The following is a 7223-nucleotide window of genomic DNA, read 5'->3' as shown; positions in this document are numbered from 1 at the left end:
GCCATGCAAGATTATTAGTTACGCAAGATTTCCAGCCGATATATTCCAGATTAGGGTCCAACATGCTTTCGTAAGATGAATTAAATTTAGATACCTTTTTTACCATAATGTCGTCGGGTCATACCTGCCGAGTTTTACGAAGTGCTCCTCACACTCCAACCACGCAGTCGCAACAGATGGTTTCTGCACAAGCTCCTTCAACGACACCCAGCACAGCCTTAATTCGTTTTCTACCTTAAGGCGTATGATATATAAATTTAATTATAAAATATGAACATGAAAGAACGAGAGATTTAGAAAATTTATTCAGACATAATATTATTACATAAATCAACTCCTTTGAAGAGGAGAAGACAACTTGTTTAGCTACTCATAGTAGCCTTGTTATTGAAATACATAAAAAAAAAAACTTAATACAAAGAGAGAGAAATATTACAACAATTTATTTGTAAGAAAACTGAAGGGAATGATCGATATCTTCAGCTTCCTCAAATGCCTATATTTATAGCTGTAGTTCCACTCGTTTCACCGAAAAACTTCAGGGAATCTCACAGCTGTCTTGTATTTATTTATGCCATTATTTATGACATCTTTTACTAATGGAGGAGGCAGTTGTCTTGAATTTTTTATGCCATTATTGATGGCATCTTTTACTAGTGGAGGAATCATATGTCTGCCACTTTTTTTTGGCTTTATTCTACTCACATGCCTGCTTTATTGTTGTCGGGGCATCTTTTGCTTTTGAAGTAGGTCCCTTGAAAACGCATCTTCGGTGGTCCTTGTCCACCTTTGCTTGTCTTGAAAAAATCATTTCGATCCGTTCGGGGTCTAAAGGTTTTTCCAAATTCTGGATCCTTCTGATTTGGGCATTTTGGGCAGATATTCTCTGACCATCGTCCAATATGAGTCATGTTACAGAATTTCGGCGAGTTTATTTACTTCCCGGCAGCTTGTTGTTCCACAAAAGATTTCTCTTCTTTTCAAAGAGTTCTTCCGCAAATGCTGTAGTTTTTTCTGTCATTGTGTTTAACAGGAACGATCCATTCACAGAATTCTGATAAAATTTGAATGGAAACTTGACTTTATCCATCTCAGTAAGACAGACCCAAATACCCCATGCCCTTTTGGTTGAGATCTCATTTTCCCCGAAAGTGGACACCAAGGGTATTTCTTTAGTTTTAGGATCTTTGATAAATTTATGACTGTTTATATCAGGTCTCCTCAGCTTGATAAAATGAAAGGGTTCGTATGATCCTTTCACTGTTGGTTCTGGAGCTGCACTGAAAAAGTATAACTCAAGCACATCTCCTCTGGCCAAATGATCATTATTTGCCCATGTTTCTTGGACTGCTTCCTGGATCCATTTTGGTAACTGTGATATCTCCGTGAAGCTTGGTGATGTTGTATAAACTGAGGCCAAAGTCCCAAATTCATACCATAGTTTTACATCTTTAGGATTGACATTGTTTTTTAGCCAAACCCCTGGATATATTCCTGCAACATCAACCCTGCAACTGTTCGGGTTGATTTCACTCCTTGTATTTAATTTCTCCCACCTTTGTTGATAAACCTGGAATGGAGAAATAATAGATGGATTAGTATCAATCTTAGATTTGCCCTTACCAGTGTTGGGCCTAAGATTGATCTCTTCCTCTTTTACCCTAGAGGCGGAGGGTTGACTTGATGAGTTATCCTCATCAATTGTTGCTTCATCCAGATCATCAAAGGCTGATGATAGATTAGCACTTGTTTCTTGAGTTTTAGATTCATCAACATCTTATTTCACAACCGGTGGTTGTATTTTTTGTTCTTGTAAAACCAATGGTTTTAGCATATCTTGTTTATGAGAAACCAATGGTTTCTCTATAGCCTTCATAATTGGCCCTTGAATAGCAGCCCATAGTTGTGTTTGAGCTTGCATACATCCTGTAATTCGATTAGATACTTTGATCCGATCAGCTTGTTGTAACCTCCCGGCCATTTCAGCATTAATGGCTAACTGGTTGAACTCATTTTGAAGCAACCCAAGGTGTTCCCTGAGATGCCTCTGCATTTTCATGATGGAATCCACGTCACTGTCTTCCATCTCTTGTTAAGAAATCTGCAAGAATATTTTCATGAGATTTAATAATAACAATATCAAAAATATAATTTTGACATAATGTTTGCCATCTTAATAACCTAACTTTCTCAGGTTTAGATTCGATCTTATTTTTTAGGAAAGCTTTTACCTGGGTGTTATCAACCTTCAGAGTGAATTTTTTAGCAAGTAAAAATAATGGCCATTTTTCAAAATCCCTTTTAACTGCATAAAATTCCTTCTTATTGATATGCCATCTAATGGCCTCATATTCTGAAAAAAGACCGCTACAGTATCTGCATGGTATTTTCCCATCTGGAGTGATCTTGGTAAGGACTGCTGCCCACCAATCGTTACTGGCATCCATAAATAATATCAGATCATCTTCATCTACGGGTATAGCCATTTTTGGGAGATTCTTACATATCTCTTTTAATTGGTTTACCCCTTTAGTATGGTTATCAATCCATATAAACCTAGCATCCTTTTTTAACAAAGGACTGAACACCTTTCTGTACATTGCTAGATTGTTAATGAACATCCCTGTAAAATTAACTACTCCAAAAAAACTCTGGAGTTGTTTTACATCTTTGAGTTTATCTGAAAAATTCTTTACCTTTTTCACAATATGGGGTTGTAGAATTATTCCAGTTTCATCAATCTCAATACCGAGGAATTCAATTTTTCTCGTTGCTATGACTGCTTTCTTTTCAGATAAAACCAGTCCTTCTTGTTTACAAATTTTAGAGAAAATCTCTAAGTGTTTAACGTGTTCGTCTATATTTTTTGATGTTATAAGAATATCATCAATATAAACAAACATAAAGTTGAAATAATCTTTAAAAAGGTTATCCATCTTTCTTTGAAATATCTGGGGTGCATTAGCTAATCCCATAGGCATAACTTCCCAAATATAGTGTCCTTGTGGAGTAGAGAAGGCTGTGAATTTCTTACTTCCTTCTTCCATTCGAATCTGGTAAAATTCAGACTTACAATCAAATTTTGAGAATACTCTAGCATTTCGTACACAGTTAATTAGGTGTTCTCTACTCGGTATGAAGTATCCATCAAACTCCAAGATTTTATTAATACCTTGGTAGTTAATAACTAGTCTGGGTTTCCCTCTTTTTATTTCACCATGATTTCTAACCAGAAAACCTGGGCTGCTATATGGTGAAACTCCTTCTTTGATTAAACCAAAGTCCAAATGTTCCTTGATAATCATTCTCATATCCTTTTGATCTGTTATGTTCATCGGCATAGGCTTATATCTGACGAATTCATACTCTTTGCCTTTCTTTAGAGTAAGACTGACTTTGAGTTGATTTCTATCCCACCATGCCAAAGGATGCTCGTTGTAACTTTCTTTGAGCCTCTTTTTGACATCTTTAAGGGATACTTTATTCTCTAACTCTATATCTCTGTGATTTAAAGTTACCTTGAGAAGCTCCATATCGTCTGTTTGGAGTTCTTGTTCTGTTGTTATTTTCAACATGGTTTCTCCAAACCTTATTGGATCTTTCATTTTTGGGTGAAAAAGTTGTCTTTTACAACCATGCTGGCTGCGAAATATTATCGGCAATTGTCGATAAAAAGCAATCTTGAGTCTTTGAACGATAATTTTATGATCACAAATTGTAGTGAACATAAGTCTTCTTGACTCATTGTCTTATGTAAACTTCTTAAACATTTGTAAGAAGTTATTTCCAAACAGGATATCAGCTCCTGTATCATGGAAATAGATTGGTGGTGTTTTTACCTTGTACCAAGGTGTTTGACTTGCACCTCCCATAAGGATCTCTGCTTGTTTTATTCCTTTGCAAATAATTAAAATTCTTCGAGAGAAATCTCGTCCATCAATTTTTGGCAATTCCTCTTCACATTCTTCAGGGAAGACTCCTCTTTTTGCTGTACAAATTTCTGCTCCCGAGTCAATATAAGCTGCAAAATACTCAGCCTTATATTGTTCATATAACATCCCTATCGAAATGTATATGGAGAAAGAACTTGTTGTCATTTTTTAAAGGGGTTACTAAATGGCCCCGACATTTTTAACATACTGTGTTGTAACTCAGTAATCCGATTAAGACTATTTACCTTTAGTTTCCCTAAGGCCTCAGAAGGTAAAGTATGGTTACTCATTTCTACTTCTTCAATGCGTTCTAGTAAATCATGTTCATGACTTACTAATTTCAACTGTTGCTTCTTCCTCTGTCTGTGAACAGAGTTCTCGAATCTGATTAAGGGATTGTCCCTTATCCAATTCTCTTGGTTTTTCATTTCGTAGAATTCTTATTGAACCCTCTCAAGTCTTTTCTTTTGCCATGAACTCTATTCCTTTTTCAAGGCGTTTCCATGGTTTATGGTCCTCCAGGAATTCTAGACCAAGAATGAGTTGATCCATTTCTTTTTCTAGAATTCCCCAGATTTGAACTTCCGATTCTCCAATATTTATCACTCCTTGGTAAGTTTCTTTTTTTTGTTGTTCCAAATAGTAAATCGAGTTACAAGGGAACAAGTTCCGATGACTTGTAATTTCGAATACTATTTTTACTTCTTTCCATCCTTCTGGAGATCTAAGTTTTCCTATTATAGAAAACTTTTTTTCTTCTGGTGGAATTTCTTGAATAGGAGATTTGTCTCATCTCCTGCTTGTCATTCTGTCTCCTTGGAAAGATAACCTTCGGGGTTCTATTTTAAGGTCTCTGTATAGAACCGGTCTATCTTGAATTTGAATGTCTGTTTCTTGAATTAAAGGAAACTCGATTTTTTCCGGGTATATTGCTTGAGCAACTTTTCCAAAGATCTCTGGAATTTCAATGAACTTATTTCTAATAAATAATTCAGAATGGTGAGCATTAGAAAGAGCATATGAAATTTGATACGTAATAGAATATGACCTATTACTTTCCTTCATTAGTCTTTTTTCCTTGAAGTTTTGATGCAAAGTCAAGGCTCGACTAAAATCTCTATCAGCTAAATTGTAGACTATTCTTGGTTAAATAACTCCCACAATTTTTCCTGCACATAAATTTCCCGAGATAGTTCCTAGAACCGCATCTTGTATATTCCCCATTCTTTTATCGCATATTACGATATCTATGGGTGAATCTATTCCCTCTTTAAAAGTAGCCTTGATCATAATCTGGATTGCTCCAATATGAATCCAAGACATTGTCTTTGCTACTTCTGCTTTTAATTTCTGTAATTCTTCTCGAATTTCTTCAAAGGGAATTAACTGCATTTCAATTTGATTACTGGTTAATTCCATAGGGATCGTCATTTCCCTTATGGATACCTTATAAATCAAATTATGTCTTCTTTGTCTTAGCCCTAGGTTTCCTAAGACTCTTTCAACTTGTCCTGCCGAAAATCCTTGGTACTTCTGTAATGTTGGATTTTCTCTCATAATCCTTTGAACCATATTATGAGATATCGTGGTTTGACTAAAGAACCCAGCCAAACTTTCATGTGTTTCATGGCAAAACACTTCCTCTTTAGTCTGATTCTGATTCCGATTCATCTTCAGAAACTTCTCGACTAAACAATATCTCTTCTTCGTATATGCTTTCATCTGAGGGGATATCCTCAAATTGATATACTTGGACTAGATCTTGAAAGAAGACCGCATCATCCATATCTGGTGTTGCTTCAAAGAGTTTAACTCTTTTTTTCTCATTTTCTGGACAATTTGTAGATATATGTCCTCTTGCTCCACATGTCCAGCAGTTGCAATCCTTGAAACTTTCACTTGCTCTTGTATGAGTTCTTCTGAAAATTTTTCTTGATGATGTTCTTCCCCTGCTTTGTGATGAGCCTGTTGCTGGGGATGTTCTTGTAGGTCCACTTCTTCTACCTGATCTATATGATCTGGCCTTTTGTTTGGACCAAAATGTTCTTGGTTTCCAAGAACTTTTCATTCTTTTATTATAGGGATTATTTCTGAATTTTTTCCTTTTAAATCTCTGTGATCTGTTTCCAATGATCGTTGGAAGATCATTTTCTCTACAACACAAAGGTGTACGTTTATCTATACCCCTTATTTTCTTGTAGTTCTTCTGTAATGCTGCCATATGGCACCATTCTGCTAATTTTCTTTTAAAAAAGGAGGCACGTCTTGCCAATGTATCAAGATTGCCTGGAACATATTCTTTAATTAGCATTTCTGTTCAGGGACTTGGCATTTTTGCAAAAAATAGCTGAATAGCTATATTTTCCTCGACTCCCGAATTCCATCTGTATTTAGTGAATAACATAATGTATGCATCAACTAAGCAGATATCATGTAACTTGAGGCTATAAAGAGCTTGAGTATATCTTCTCTTTTTCTCTGTATCTTGATTATTGAAATAGTCTACCCCTATGAATTGTGCTTTAAATAGGGTGGCCATTCTTTCTCCAATCTCGCTGAGGGATTCTCCTGCTAAGATTGATTCCTTAGTTTCTTGCATAGTCATCTCCCATGCGATCTTAACAGATCCCATTAGACTCATTTCTAAAAGTTTAATGAATCCTTCTTTATTGAGATCTAATGTCCCTGCTGCTATTCTCATAGCTGACGTCCAATCATCTATAAGATCTTCTCTGTTTTTAAAGTCCAAAACATCAAGGTTTAACATAACCCCGTAAGGATGTATTGGATCTAAAATAGTTTTTTCGTAAGGAGTTTGATGGAGTGAGATTTTACTCCTTCTCGATCTGGTTCCTGTTGGATGTGAATTTTTTCTCCAACCTGGAACTCACTATGTGGTTCTTCTGTTTTAACCACATATCTTGGGGGATTCCCTATGGGTTGTTCACCCTCAGGGGAATTTATTTTTAGATCTACTACTTTGAGATTCGCAAAAGAATCCGCAAGATCTTGTAGATCCTCGAGATTTAATCTTTCTAAAGTAGTCATCATATAGTATTTTTCTCTGATATTGATTTTATAAGATTAATCATCATTTCATCATTGGTTAAATATTTTTGGACCATTTTGGTTTTACCTTTCTGATGTAACAAAGGTTCGGTACCAAATAGGAGTGGTAACCTTCCTCCTGTATTTCCTTTTCTAGAACCCGAAGTGTGTTATAGATTATGATTTTATTTTGAAGATCCTTTAGGTTTCCAAGAATTTCTTCTTGTTTTTTAAGGATTTCTT

The sequence above is a fragment of the Henckelia pumila genome, chromosome 1, assembly GCF_033568475.1.
Source record: "Henckelia pumila isolate YLH828 chromosome 1, ASM3356847v2, whole genome shotgun sequence".
NCBI lineage: Eukaryota > Viridiplantae > Streptophyta > Magnoliopsida > Lamiales > Gesneriaceae > Henckelia > Henckelia pumila.
This window is presented reverse-complemented; position numbering follows the sequence as displayed.